This window comes from Apteryx mantelli, chromosome 4 (assembly GCF_036417845.1).
Source record: "Apteryx mantelli isolate bAptMan1 chromosome 4, bAptMan1.hap1, whole genome shotgun sequence".
Lineage (NCBI taxonomy): Eukaryota > Metazoa > Chordata > Aves > Apterygiformes > Apterygidae > Apteryx > Apteryx mantelli.
In genome coordinates, this window is record NC_089981.1 from 44,000,741 (window position 1) to 44,014,390 (window position 13,650).

Below are 13,650 nucleotides of genomic sequence, written 5' to 3' on the forward strand. Positions count from 1 at the left end.
TGCATGGCTTATTCACCAGGTGTCCAGCAAAATTGCCTGGCATGTGGGGTCCTGGAATGGGCCGAGTGCCCGTGATAGTGCAGGGGAAAAGTGTGAGGTGCAGACATTGCTATGGGGCAGTGCAGAGCGAGGGCTAAGAGAGCACATTTTGACAGGTCCGCAGAGCACAAATGTAATCTCCGTCTAAGAGAGCCATGATCTGCTGTTCGAGGGGTATGACAAGCCAGCCTCCTGGAAAATAGCACTCTGAGTCCTTTGCAAAGGAATCAAATGGGGAACAAGGCTATCACCTTGTGTCAAACTGTGTCTAATAAAGAAATGGAAATCCTGTACTCTGTGCCACAAAGACCAAGGAGAGGCAGGATCATGCTGTGACAAAAGTAAATGAACAGTGAAACAGAAATGGAAAAACACAGGCCCAAATGTCACAAGAAAATATCAGATCCTTAAAATGATCACCTTTCTTAAGCACTAGACAATAAGGAAACATACAGTCTGGCTTTGTAGTCTAGTTTTTCTATTACACAGAAATGGATTTGGGACCATAAATGTTAAATTCTATGTATATCTCCCTATTTCTATACCTCATTAGGAAAAGAAGAAAGCCAGTGCCAATAAATACCTGCACCTGGGGAGCCTTGTAACTGTTCATTACCAGATATATGAGGCGTTAGTAGAGATCTTGCTACTGGCACATCTTTCTCTCTGTTGCATTGTGCTGTTAGACATTCCTGTTGTCTCTTGTTCTTCTAATGAACTTTGAGTGTCTGGATTCCCCCCCCCCCCCCACACACACACACCCTTTTATAGGATTATTCATAAACAGGACTTCGTATCAGTACAAGAACGTGTCTGTATGGAACACCTTGCAGGATCTGGCCATTGCAGGACTGCATATCCTTTAGCGCTAGCTTTGTTATTATTTGGGAGTGCAATGTCCAGCTTACTAACTCCCTTGCTCCTGAGGCATTAATGGTTACTGGAATACAGAATATTTCCAAGTCATTTTTCCTCCCTAAATTTCTTTCCCTCCTCCCCAACAAGTACTTTTGTGAGCAGCAGAACCAGTGAAGTGTGATTTCCTGGGAGATATATGACTTGAGTTGAACTCCCATGTAGATTCCCTGATGCCTAATAAAGGTTGAACTCATGATACGGTTTTTCTATATGCAAGAGCAGCAAAAGAGACTTCTTCTCCACAGTCTTCTCTTTTCCTGAAATTTGTAGTTCTACCTATGTCAAACTTAGTTGAAATTGTTTAACAGGCTCCCAAGTTACTGGCACACGCACAGAGCACAATTGCACAAGCCTTATTTCCTTAGGAAACCAGGCATAGAAGGGTTGGCTTTCCCCGTGTCACAAACACGGGCTCTTCCATGTGGTTCGATCTGTATTTCTGAAAGGCTTACCAATCCCACAGCATCATTCTTTGGCTGACATTTCTTTAACAGATCTTTGCACACGCTTAGAGGTCCCTCACTGCGATACCCATCAACAAGTGACCTTCCTGGATTCCCCCCCCCCCCATCCCAGAGATCACCCCCCGGTGCACCGGCGGACGAGCAGGTATTACTGAGCACGTCCCAGCACAGGCAGTGGCCAGCGCGGCTTCCCCCGGGCGCAGCTCCCGCACCGCCGAGGGCCGCCCGCCCCGGCGGCGCCCCGTGCGCGGCCCAAGGCTGGCCCCCAAAGCTGCCCTTCGCGGCGGGGGCGGCGGCTCGCGCAGGCCCGGGGAGGCGATGCGGCCCCGCTCGCCCTCCCCGGCCCGCTGCAGCGGGGCCGCTGCCCGCCCGGGGCGAGGGCGCCGGGAGGCTTCCTGCGGCGGCCGGGGGGAAGCCGGCGGCGGGCAGCGGCGCGCCGGGCCGCGCCGGGCCGGGCCGGGCCGGGCCGGGCGGGCGGGGCCGGGCCGGGGGCGGAGGAGGGGGCACGGCCGGGAGGTGGAGCCGGCTGCGCTGGCGGCTCCGGCGCTGCGCGGCTGCCGGGCACGGGGCGCGCACGCCAGTGGGAGCCCAGCGGCGCCGGGAGCCGCCCGAGCCCGAGCCCGGCCAGCCCAGCCGCCGCCGCCGAGGACGCCTTGCCGCCGGGAGGTAGGGACCGGGACCGGGACCGGCGCTCGCCCCTCGGCGTTGCTTGCCCGCCGCGGCCAGGCGCCCCGGCCGTGCGCGCCCAGGCGCGCCGCGCCGCCGAGGGTCCTGCCCGCCGCTGCCCCGCTGCCCGGGGGCGCCGGGGACCCGCGGGCTGCGCTCGCCCCTGCCCCTCCGCTCTGCTCGGCGCTGCGCGGGGCGGCGGAGCGGCAAGTTTTCCGGCCGCAGCGCCGGCCGTGCCCGCCCGCCTGCCTCTCTCCCCCCTGCCTCTCTCCCCGGCGCCGCCGCGCCGCTGCGAGCGCCTCTGCCCGGAGCCTCTCGCCGCGGGAGCCCCGGCCCTGCGCGCTTCTGTTCGTGCTATTGCCCCCTCCCGTTACTGTTAAGACACCAGGAGGAACCGCTGAACGCCCGGGGGGTTGCCCGGCGCCGTCTGTTTGTAGTGCTTTGGGCTGCCACCCCTCGAGTTTGGATGAGGCAGGTGCGAGAGTTATCTGTGTTTCTGACTCGAGCCCGGTGCAGTGGGAATTCTCTTATTCGCACTTTGCTAATCTGCGAACTGTAACCCCCCTCTTGCCCCGTGTCGGTCCCTCCTTTCCAATAGAGACTAATAGCCGAAATAACATATTAGTGAGGTACCATCCCACTGATTTTTTTTTTTTAATAAACTTTGCAGCTGGGCACTTAAAGCTTTATTATAACTTTTAAATTTAAATGCTGTAATCAAATGCATTGTCCTTGGGTTTTTTTAATGAAGTCTCTTTGGTAATCTTTTTTTTCCCCTCTAGTGCTTCTCTCAGCAATTAGCAAGTTCTGGCTGACTGCTGCCTGTATTTCTAGAATAACAGAAAACTTGAACACAATGAATAGACTCTAGGCACATATTTCACTGGATAGCCAGTGGCTATCACAGCTTGTTGGCTGGGAGTGTGTGACTGGCTGGGTAATTGCTCAAATTCTGAGCTCAGACTCATCCTGTATTTTTACTAGTGAGTAAAAAGTGGGTGGAATTACTATAGAGGTCTCCTAATTCAACAGAATATATTGAAGTGCTTCTGCCAATAAAGTGATTATTTTGATATTTAGTGTTTTCTTGAGCAGCATTTGTTTTAACTCAGAGTGTACAATCTGAGAGCAAATAATAGGAATATTATTGGAACAAATAGGCATGTTCTGTTTTTTCATAATTTTTTTGATTCTTTCAAAGCCTAACTGACTGTGCAGCATAATGTCCAGACGTACTTCCTTATCATCCGCTTTCTCTGGAATATTTGTGTACATACTTGATAAAATGATTCAAATGTTTGGCCTTCCCTGTAAGCCAGTTAATATTTTTGTATTTACTGTGGCTGAGGTACTGCTTTTGTTGGCTTTAGCTAAAATACTGTACAATACAGTTACCATGAATTCAGTTGTAAGGGGGTGAGAAGAGGGAAGGAAGAAAGAACTTCATCTTCTCTAAGAAATTCCAGACTACCAGCAAAATCAAGTTAAAATTTCTGTTGACTGTTTCACACTTTCTGCAAAGCAGACCTTCACCAGCAAATTGCCTAGCTCCAGAAGTTGTGCATTAAGCCGTTAAGAGATGCAGGTGAATTGGTAGTTGACTGTTCCCTGAGAAAGGGATAGGTAGAGATCAATCATCAGTTTGCAAATCACATCTGTAATGGGGGCCAGGTGGAAGCAGGAGGGAGCCCTGAGTGGCCGGCGTGAGCAGAGCTGGAAGCACAGGGGGTGCTCCGAAGCGCTGCCCGTTCACCTCGCTGGGCTCCGGCTGTGGACTAAAACATCATTCCAGAGCGAGAGCGGCTGTGTGGCCTGTGCCCCTGCCTCATCAAGGCTGCAGTTTCTACAGCTTCTCATCCTGGGAGTGGGGTATGTTTTTCCTGAAAGCTGCTTAGCTCTTCCAGCCGGAGGACTTGGGTGGGTGATGCTGGCAGTTTCCACGAGAGGGCTTTCTTGGTGTGCTGTCGGTCTGGCTGTTGCAGCGCAGCCTTTGTAGTGTAGGCTGTCCCTCTGCTTTCCTTGTAGGTACGGGCAAGCAAAGCGAACCGGGAGGAGGCTTTTGTTCATATGGCAAGTATTTGCTATTTCCTTTGTAAATTGTGGGGAAATCCCTTTATTCTCTCTAGGGTGTAAAGATAAGACATCCTGGGAAAAACACTAGTCTCTCACTTCTAGTTTTGCTTAAAAACTTAGGACATTAAGTTGCTGAGATTTGTTATACAGTGGAAACCAAGAGCAGACAGAGTGCTTTTTCACAAAAGAGGAGTGGGATCTGAGTGCTTGCATCCTCTCCTCTGCTGATGGCAACGAATGGCTTTATCCTGGTGTGATCTCACTTTTGGCTGCTTAATGTGTATTATACTCCTCAGGGTGGGGCTGGGCAAAAGGGAAACAAGAATCACTGTGCAATTATGAAAAAGCTGAGCTATCCTCAATTCCTTTGCCAAGTTGTCTGTGTGCTGTTTAATTCAAATCATTTCATACACACAGCATTGCAGGTCTGCTTAAAAGGCAGAAATAGTATCTGTAACCAGGAATAACACTGCAGTTCATAAAACATGAGTAACATCTGTAACTGTGACTTCAATTTGTTTCTCTGTTCTTGGAATAACCAAGTTGACAGCTCAGTCAGGTTTATCGTCCTGTGTTAAACTTGCGGACCCACATCCCATGGTTAATTGTGACTCAGAGAATCAATAAACGCAGCTCCTGCGCCGCTGCAGCAGCTCAACGGGGGAGCGGGAAGGGCTTCAAGCTGCCTCCTTCGGTGGAGCTCGTCCCCATAGCAGGCGATGGTGGCTGAGTTTGTTTCTATAACCCAGTTCTACTGTTTGCGCTTGCCAACTTGCCACTGTCAGTGCGGCGGGACGGGCTGGATCTTGGCATTCGTTCAGCATTAGGGCTGAGCAAGCTACAGGGTCTGCACTGCTGTAGGGGTAGTATTTTCCCTCCTAGCACCTTTTATTTTCCCTTAATCTATCCCAGGTTGAATACTCAGTGCAATTGAAGCAGAGCCATCTCATACTTTGATGTGTGTTTATTGGCTGTAGCTTCTCATTCTCTTGCCTTTTTTAAGTTACCTTCCTTCCCTCCCCGCTCCAACAACAACAACAAAAAAAAAGAGCTAGAGCAGAGGAGGCAAAAAGTGAATCAAATGACTGTATATTTTTGTGAATGGGTTTGCTTTCCTTTCCCTTGTCTTCCTCTCCTTACAGTCTTCTGTAAGAGCCCTCCATAATTAAAATATTATGACTTTCCTTATGGTAGCCCTTCACTTGTGGCAAGGATCCTAATTTGACGTCAGTGCAAAAATACTAGTTTCTGGCATAAGGGCAGATGACATTTCATCAGTTAGTGCATGCCCATTTTTTTCCTTTTTTTTTCTTTCTTTTTTTTTTTTTAATACCACAGTACTAAGACCATATGGGCAGATAATGAGTTTAAGCTGATAAACAGCTTACAGATTTGCCCAAATAAAGAACTTTCTTCCTAGAAGACACGTTTTCCTTTAAAATAAATAATGCAGTTCCTGTGTTTTTATTTAATTATCTCTAGTCCTGTCTGCTCTCAGCAGGCTGCAGGAAAACAGGCACAACTGCTCTGGGAACATGAGCTACTGGATTTATGGGGCCATGGGTCTTAGCTGAAGAAGGAATTGAAACTAGAAGTTTGGATGCTACAAAATCGAGGCTTGAAATATCTAAATAAGCAGATGGTGGCCCAAGTTGTGTTTAGGGAGTTTTGTGAGGTAGTGCATAGTTCTTGACATCTTGAGGATGAGTTGTTGCATGGGGTGCTACTGGGTCCAAGGTCTGTTTGGGAGCTATAATTAAAAAAGGCTGAATCTTCGTTTCAGATAGTATCTATATTACTTGCTAATTCTGGGGATTGCTGAAGCAGCCCTTACTTGGGGGCTTTATTGTAAGCTAAACCTTACCTTAGCCAGAAAAAGCTGTTGAAAAAGCAAATGTCCCCCCCCCCAGCTGTGTGTGTGTGTTTTTAATTTCTCTGGTCTCTTCTTTCTTCAAGTATTTACTCAGATGTTGGTTCAGATGTGGAAGGGGCAAGGGTTGAATTACTGATAAAATGTGATGGAAAGATTTTTGGATCCATTTTCCTTGTTGTTTTCCCAGAAAATTCACAAGTAAGGCAGCAACATAAGGTAGTACAATGAGAGTCTGGAAGCTGGGGTCTTTAGCTGTCGGTTTAAAAGAGTAAATCCAAACCATTGGCATGTATTTGTATGAGAAAGCACAGCCTGTGTACTTGCACCCCAAGATGCAAAGGAATGAACTGTTTTGGCTTGGAAATTGCTGATACCCTTTTAAGCTATTTTTACCGCCCCTTTCTTAGGAGTTCTTTATTTTGTCCTTTTTTTTTTTTTTTAACTTTTTCTTGGAAATGATTACTAATCTTAATTCTAAACAGCAAATGAAGGAATAAAAAGGTTTTGCAGAATAGTCAGTCCATACTACTACATTCTTTCTCATGATACTTATTTCTTATAAAACTTCTTTGAGTATTTTGTCGTCTGTTCCTTCCCCTCCCACTGCCTCTCAGCACTGAGAAAATTGCTGGACTTTAATTGCACTTCATGTAAGGATATGTTGTGGATGTCTAGACCTTTGCTTTCTGATGGTTGCTGCTATCTCATTTGTAACTGATATGACAGCAGCAAATATGTTCAGTCCTACCACTGCTGGTGACTGCACAGTTCAGAATTCGTTTTCATTCTTCCCCACACGCCAATGTGTCTTATTTTCTTTTCACCGCACTTGTGAAGTTTTGAGTTTCCAATAATGTGATCAGCGGCACAGAGTCTAGTTGGAGGCCTGTAGCTAGCGGTGTCCCCCAGGGGTCAGTACTGGGTCCAGTCTTGTTCAACTTCTTCATCAATGACCTGGATGAAGGCACAGAGTGCACCCTCAGCAAGTCTGCTGATGATACAAAACTGGGAGGAGTGGCTGATACCCCAGAGGGCTGTGCTGCCATTCAGAGAGACCTGGAGAGGCTGGAGAGGTGGGCAGAGAGGAACCTCGTGAAGTTCAACAAAGGCAAGTGCAGAGTCCTGCACCTGGGGAGGAATAACCCCATGCACCAGTACAGGTTGGGGGTTGACCTGCTGGAAAGCAGCTCTGCGGAGAAGGACCTGGGAGTGCTGGTGGACGCCAAGTTAAGCATGAGGCAGCAATGTGCCCTTGTGGCCAAGAAGGCCAATGGTATCCTGGGGTGCATGAAGAAGAGTGTTGCCAGCAGGTCGAGGGAGGTGATTCTACCCCTCTCCTCAGCCCTGGTGAGGCCCCATCTGGAGTACTGCGTCCAGTTCTGGGCTCCCCAGTACAAGAGGGATGTGGCACTACTGGAGCAAGTCCAGCGAAGGGCTACAAAGATGATTAGGGGACTGGAGCATCTCTCTTATGAGGAAAGGCTGAGAGAGCTGGGCCTGTTTAGCCTGGAGAAGAGAAGGCTGAGAGGAGATCTTATCAACGTGCACAAGTATCTGAAGGGAGGGTGTCGAGAGGATGGAGCCAGACTCTTTTCAGTGGTGCCGAGCGACAGGACGCGAGGCAACGGGCACAAACTGAAACACAGATGCTTCCATCTGAACATGAGGAAAAACTTTTTCACTGTGAGGGTGACAGAGCACTGGCACAGGTTGCCCAGAGAGGTGGTGGAGTCTCCTTCTCTGGAGATATTCAAAATCATCCTGGATGCAATCCTGTGCAATGTGCTCTAGGTGACCCTGCTTGAGCAGGGGGGTTGGACTAGATGATCTCCAGAGGTCCCTTCCAACCTCAGCGATTCTGTGTGATTCTGTGTGACTTATCCTATCCCTTAGTTTCAGAGGTTTTAAATAAATTCGATGCCCACCAAATAGTTGATGGGACTAAGTTTGTGGTGGTGGTTTTTTTTTTTTCCCCAACCCCTTGCCTTGGAGCATTTAGCTTCCGCTTACCTGTGCGTCATTATTGCGTAGGTAAAGAGCTGTCATGGGCTAATTTAGTATAAATTGTGTGAGACTAAAAGAAGTGGCTGTAAAAAGTAGTTGCATTGATCTTATTTTGTTAACCACTGCAGCTGCTAAACCAGTTTGTCAGCATGCTTTTTTCTTTGCACAGATAAGATCTAAAGAAACAAATGATTAAAGATGATTTACCCTCACAAATTGACCCTAACTGGGATTTGCTTCTGCACCTCTGCCACCTTCTGTTCTCCAAGAATGTGCTTGAAGGATTTGCATTTTCCTATAGTTTGGAAGAAGCAGCATGTGTTCTTCCAGGGCAGTGGATTGGTAGGAGCTGTCCTTCATTAGTTTTCCTCAGAGCTAGAGGCAAAGAGGGTGAGAGTCCTGCTAAGTCATGTACCTGTGAGAAGAGCTTCTTGTTCAATTTCTCAAGCATATTCATGAGACAAGCTTGGCAATGTATGCAAAAGTACCTTACTGCCACAGCAGGGAGTACTTAGGATCTGAATTGCCTCTGCAGGTGTCTTAATACAGTGCACACTGGATGACCACACACTTAACATAGATGCTTAATGTTTGGTGGACTGAGACTGGATTTAGAATATACAGTAGATAATGATGTGAGTATTCCTGTGGTGTAATCTTGCCCTCACCAAATTCAGTTTAAAAAAAAAAGGGGGGGGGAGGGAGGGAGGGAAGGGGGGTAACAATATATTGTTATTGTCTTCAGAGGTGGTGGAAGTGGGTTTTTAACTGTCATTACAGCATAGCTTTTTGGTAAGGGATGTGTTTATGTATAGGTTCCCTGGTTCTGTATAGTCCCTCCAACAAGTGTTCTCAGGATTGGTAAGTCTCTGGGGGGTTTGCACCCTCTGTTTTGGCTATCAGGATGTTCCCTTGCTAGATATTTACTAGATTCACCTGGTCTAAGATGCAAGTTTCTGGCTACTTGATAGGTAAATTGAAAGGTCACTGTGGAAGAATTCATTATTAAACCCAGATGAAATTCATTTTTCTTAGAACAATATCTCCCTTCAGGGACAGACAGAGGCTGCTTTTAATGACATGTTGGGTGCTGAAAGTGCATCCTCTGCATGGTATCACTTGGTTCTGTGATTATTAAAGAGGCTGCATGTGAATTAGGGCTCAGGCCTGAGTTCTCCCAGCTCAGCCATTGACTGACCTACTGGGTTTAGTTAGTTCATCTCTCTATTTCTGCCCTTCCTTCTCTCTTGCTTAGTTGGAGTACAGCCATGTTACAGTGGGGTTTTCTTAGGGTGTATGTGTGGTGCCTAATGTGATCTGGAGTGTTTTTTAGTTAGTCTTCAGGAAGCAGCATAATGGGCATCCTATTTACCATCAATTTCTGTAACTTTAGTGTCAGGACAAAATCTTACAGTGGTTCCCCTTCCCTGGGGAACTGGAACTGGACCAACCTGTTAAAGTGAAAAGCTGTGTAGTATGGCAGGGATAATAATAGCTCTTATATTCTGTCAGCTTCTCACTCAAGTCATAAATGGCTTTAAATAAACCTCATGCTGTTCCAGATATCCAGAAGGCCAACAGGACAGGTGGATGGCATGCGATATGGGGCCGTAAGGTGACTTCTTGGCTGTGGTTCACTGGCATAGGCTCAGGAGCTATTTTGCTCAGAGCCCCTGACTGAAGATAGGGTTGTATATATTGCATATTGTTACAACACTGACTTTCTCCAGCTCTGTGCTTCTCGTAAGGCTCAGAACAGAAATTGTAATGCTAGAGCTTTTTTTTTTTTTTTTTTTTTAATGGCGCAATGCCCAGTTTGAAGAAGGGTGATTTTGGTCATGTTGTTAGACATACGTATTTATGGCCCTGTTTCATCTCTTGAATTTAATCTGTTGGGGTATTTTTAACATTATTATGGAAACAGTTACTATATTTACTTCTTGTGAAAAGCTCAACGTCTGATAGTATGTGAGGAAGGAGTTTTAAAATAATAGTTTGTGTAGACACCATAATTTAGTGTAATCTCTTCTTCAAGAAAAATGGGCTAATGAGCAGATTGGCAGTTTGCCTGCTCTTGAGACATGGACCTCACAGGGCACCTACACTGAACTGGAACACATGTATTCTGGGAAAGCAGCAAGGTAGGATTTGTTCTTTGCTCACTTGGTGGCACATTTCAATTTCTTGAGAAGCAAAGAGACCTAGATCTTTTTGTACAGTGAGAGCTTATGCCTATACTGGGCTGGTTTCTCAGACTTGCTGAGAACCTGCATTTCTTATGGACATCTCTGGGAGCTGTGGTTGCCTTTCAGGTGAACTTCTCAAAACCTGCTGCCAGGGTAAATGAGATAGCAATGTGGAAACTCAGTAGATTTTGGAATGGGAATCACTCGTTTTGTTACTGATATATTTATTTCTGTAATCATTTGAAAACTGAATGCTGTTTTGATATCAGTCTTGGCTGATAATAATTGGTGGATCTGTAGGATCCCCAGTGGAGCTGAATGAGGAGTAATTGAGGCGTTCAAGCCTGCATTCTCAAAATGTTTTAAGAGGGTTGGACTTTGGATCTGAAATATTTTTGGACTGCTGACTGCTCTTTGTTCCTGTTATGGTCAGAGAGGGTTCTCAAAGCTGCTTAAAATGACACTTATTTTGTGTTGCTCAGCAAAGTTTTTGCTTCCTGTGGCTGAAGCACCAACATGTAATGGGGGTCTTCTAGAGTTACACCAAGCTGTTTCTCAAAACAAGATGCAGGAAAAGCTGGGGGCTAGTTCTGGAAATGCTCAAGGCAGAGAGCTGGAAGCACTGATAGATCTCATTGACCAATATCTTGCTTCAGCAGCCTTGAACATTGGTAATGTAATACCTCTCTGATGCAGTGCATCACTCTGGGTCCACAATCAGGAGAAAAGACCTTCCACACTGATAAGGGTTTGAGCTCACAGTGATGCTTTGCCAATTAAAAATGATTCTCATCCTTTTAAGTTTTTGAAGGGATGTGTCAGTCATACAGTCATGAGCAACAGTGTCTGGTGAGATTAAGAAGTAATAGGGCTTTCCAGAGTCTGGAAGGATTAAGAGGTCTCCCCGCCCTCAGTGCTGAAAGGAGCAGAAGGTTTTGTGTTTTGCATTCTGTGCATTTGTATTTTGATACTGCAGTGAAAAAGCTGGGCAGGAAAATAAGAGTTTAGTTTAAAAAATAATAATTTTCTTTGTTAATGCTGCTGTAGATATTGTTAGTTTTCAGTCTGTAGGAAATTTGTCATAGCATCTCTGTAATGTGATGTTCTTTGGGAGCAGCTCTGAAACATTGCACTAGCTCTGGGGAGCAGAGGGCATTGGGAAGGGGTGAGACTCTCAGTCCTGAGTCCTATCAATGCTTTTGACACTCAGAACTGAGAAGCAGAAATAGTGACATCACTAGTGTAGGGCTGCTGTAGATCCCCTTTGGCTCTGGGCAAGTTGCATTGCTTTTCCAGGCATCTATTTCACCAGCTGTGAAAACTGAAGACAGTACCCTCAGCAGGTGGGTATTGTGACCATTCTTTTAGCTAATCTTGGTAAAGTGGATTGGAACTGAAAAGCGTCATGGGTTGCTGTTTGAAAGTGCAAAGTTTATACCGTGTAAGCCACAAGCTTGCATCGCTATTCAGGAAGAGAAGTGCCAGCCGGGAGCCCTTCTGGGGCATCAGGGGCAAAGGGTTTCTGGGGAAAAAAGAAGCATTTGCCTGGTATGGAGGACTTGAGTGAGAAGTATGCCTTAGTCTAACCTTTTACATAAGGTCTAAATGGATATACCTGGAGCTTTGTAAAGCATCTGTCCAGGGCTGGATTTCACCCTTATAGCACAGGGTGATGCAGTTGTATTTGCTTTTGCTGTTTTTCCAATTCTGCCCCCCCCACCCCCACTTTCTTTTTATGATCCAAGCTCTATTCTTTAAAGGTATGCCAATTCCTTGTAATAATGCTCAGAAAATCCCCTATGGGGATCAGTTCTGATTAGACACTGATGCATTCTTTAATTCTCTTCATACTTCTTGCTGTTGGAAACCTCTTGTTGATAAAAAGTATGGCTTTTTTTTTCCTTGCTGTTACTATCTCTTCTTCAGCTCTCCAAACAGTCTGCTCATTCTTTGTGCTCCCCATTGTCTTGTCTATTTAAATGTGGTTCCATGGTTTCTGCATTCAGTTCATTCTTTATCTTCTATAGCACTCAATGAATGCTTAAAAATAATAAATATTAATAATAGGGTTCTTTGAACCAGCAGGTTCTTTGTTGCTTAAACTCATCTTTTCCTGCTGCTTATCCCCTATTAAAAATTGCTATAATCTGCAGATTGCAACTGTAATAACTTCAGCAGCAGTGGCCGGGTTTCTGACAAGTGTAGGATTATAGCTCCAGGTGGAGAAGTGGCAGTGGAAGCAGACTTCCTCAAAGGCACAGAGATGTTGTTTCAATTGAAATATTCTTAGTAATAAAGGAAGACAAGCCAAAAAATGTAGTGTAGGAATAGAGCTGTTCATCTAAATAACCCTTCTTACACAGGTTTCCATGGAGTGTCAGTGACCTATATAGGATAATCCTGTATTGAATGTGAAATCCTATGTTTAGAAATGGGAAAAGCATTCTTTCTGGGGAACATAGTTGTTTAAGAAGGCTGTACTTCTGGAGATGCTTTTAAGCCAACTCGTGAGAAGTGTGTCTCAAAGCAGTAAGACACAATGAGATACCTCTATGACATTCCTGTGTGTTTTCTTTTAGTTCACTCTGCAGAGAGGTTTAGATCTTCTCAGTGAAACAGAAGGGAAAGTTTCCACTGTATAAAATTGTCCACAAAGCGTATGGGCCAGGCTCTAAACCTTTCACCACACACGCACTCTCTCTCCTGGACATCAGCAACACTTTTCCTATTTCAGATCACCCAGACTAAGGAACAGGTAATGTAAACAGGAATGGAGTGTGTGAGATTGTCTTACCACACATCCTTTTCTCTGTTTAACAAGATAAATTTCATGGTTTAGGAGAAGAAGAGAGAATCCAATATGTTCTCTGAGGTGTCTCTGTGAATTTCAGGAAACCTTACTTGTTTCTTCTACACGGTGCTGGTTTGCCCTTACTTTGGGAGGTGAGCTGTTCCTAACTGGAACTTCTGCTGGGTAGGTTGCTTTCAGGGCTATGCTTTCAGCAGAAACCACACTAGTTACTGCTTGAGGCTAGGTCTGGCTGGGAGTTTTTCAAGGAAACAATTTGCCTGCAGCACATGCTGATTTATTGAAACCAGTGCTGCTTTGTGGGAAAGGATTGGTCTCCACTCAGTTCTCCTTGGGTGAATTTCTTGGACTTGAAATAGAATTTCTTAGTCAAAACAGAGATGCTGTCTAGGAGCCAAGTGTTTTGGGCTTTTCACCTATGCTGTCACAGATCCAGAACAGAGTCCTGAAAGCAGATTTCCTACATGCCAGATACGCATCCTAACCACAAGGCTGGAGTCTGTTCTAGAGGATGTTCCCCCCCACACCCCTGTGTGAAGGATTCCAAAGGGTATATCTTCATCCCTATGTGAAATGAAAAACTATCTGATGTCTCCAAAAATGTGGTGGGGTGAGAAA

The 13,650-nt window shown here is 45.9% G+C and overlaps 1 protein-coding gene across 1 annotated transcript in view; it reads left to right on the forward strand.

Moving 5' to 3' along the window:
- The first annotated feature begins 1,989 nt into the window (after positions 1-1,989).
- TSPAN18 (tetraspanin 18) overlaps positions 1,990-13,650 on the forward strand; it is a 125,948-nt gene continuing 114,287 nt past the window's right edge. The window contains exon 1 of the mRNA XM_067296324.1: positions 1,990-2,087. The gene's annotated coding sequence lies outside the window, so the exon portion shown is untranslated. The remainder of the gene's footprint in view (positions 2,088-13,650) is intronic.